This window comes from Alligator sinensis, unplaced genomic scaffold (assembly GCF_000455745.1).
Source record: "Alligator sinensis unplaced genomic scaffold, ASM45574v1 scaffold1592_1, whole genome shotgun sequence".
Taxonomy (NCBI): Eukaryota; Metazoa; Chordata; order Crocodylia; family Alligatoridae; genus Alligator; species Alligator sinensis.
The window spans coordinates 28,382-29,969 of NW_005843788.1; the positions used below are offsets into that span (position 1 = coordinate 28,382).

General features: G+C 43.7%; 1 long non-coding RNA gene across 1 annotated transcript in view; it reads left to right on the plus strand.

Moving 5' to 3' along the window:
• Nucleotides 1-308: 308 nt before the first annotated feature.
• The window catches only part of LOC112548935, a 9,911-nt gene continuing 8,631 nt past the window's right edge, over nt 309-1,588 (plus strand). The window contains exon 1 of the long non-coding RNA XR_003092419.1: nt 309-479. This is a non-coding gene — a long non-coding RNA (uncharacterized LOC112548935). The remainder of the gene's footprint in view (nt 480-1,588) is intronic.

Sequence of the window (1,588 nt, forward strand, 5' to 3'; positions counted from 1 at the left end):
TAATGCTGATGCTATGTGTTTTAAAATGTTCTAAGATAAGGAAAAACCTTCATGCCTTGTTTTGTCTGTGTGCAGATGTTAACTTCCTCCTGTCCACTGAACCAGAAGCTGATAACTGTTCCCAAAACATAGTGTTTTGTTTTTTTCTAAATAAGCAAACTGCTTGCTTGTGACAAATGAATGATCAACATCTTTCTGTTTCTCTCAAGGTTGCTTTGTCTGAACCCTGCATCTTTTCTCGCTGTCTAAAGTATAAATACGCTTGTAAATGTGTAGAGGTCAGAGTTCCTTTGAGAACTCTCCCTGTGATCACTTGTATAGCTTTAAATAAACCTAGATGGCTCTGCCAATTCTAATACAACCACAACGCAAAGTTTGATTTCTTCCACAATTTGGTGCCCTGACTCGGAGAGAGATGCCCGGAGTGATCAGTTGAGATACAGACCGTCTCCTCACTGACGCCCCGGTGCCAAACTAAGGTAAGAGACCTTTTGAAATCTCTATTGGGGCTTTTCAGTGAGAGACTGCCTGTGTGTTTTCCTGTTCACTGCTTGAGGCTTACCTTATCTGACTCTTTTGCTGCCAGAATTGTCAGACCCACTATGTAAGTAGGAACTGTGAATTAAGATTAAAGAAAAGAGTAAAGAAACTGTGTTGCTGCTGTCAGTGAATGAATCCCGGTGTGAACTGAGTTAAATTCTGCAAAGAACTACCGGGTCTTTCTGAAGCCAGGAGTGGAAACCTTGTGCAGCCACCCCGAGGACACCAGACTGTGTGCTCTTCGAAAGCAAGGGTGCAAGGTGGAAACTCTTAGACTGAAGGAGATCAGGGTTGTGTGACAAATTTTCCCTACCCCCACTCTCATGAATGAGCCGTGTCTAACAGTGAGCAACTGCATTGTGTGCTGGTGCTATGGACATTAGCCACAGCATTTCATTCCGCTAGCAAATCTCACAACCTGACCGGACACCCTCAATAAGCCTCCCCTGTGTGAAAGACCTGTGTGAATTGAGGTTAAAGATATGGGGAGCGGAGGGTCTAAAGACGTACCGGCTCTGCCAGAAGGGACTCCAGCATTGTACGTGTGCACACACTAAGGCCATAAGAGTTGTAAGTTTCTAGGCAAATGGAACGGGTATACCAGAGATGATGCTAGCTTGCAGTTTCCCCTGGAGGGAACATTTGATTTAAGTAAAATCATTCGTCTCCGCGGAGCCCTTGAGTCAAGAGGCGGTAAAACACCACAGCCTCAGTGGGGCACATGTTTTGATTGGTACGCAGAAGCTTCCAAAAGAAGTCAAGAATCTCAAGTTCAGAGCCTTAAGGACTCCCAAGAAAAACTAAAATCTCAGATTAAAGAATTAAAACTGAAAAGTGCACCAAAAGGGGATCCCCCATCAACAACATTATCAGCACTAATACAACTTTATCCACAATTGACTGAGAATGAATCTGTAGAAGACATAATTGATTATTTTTAGTGTGCCACCCCCAATCCAGTCCCAGGAGATCTCCTAAACCCTGTTAAGCAACTCCCCAATATCAGGGAAGAACCCCAGAAGTTTAGAGAGGAATTGGAAACTGTAAT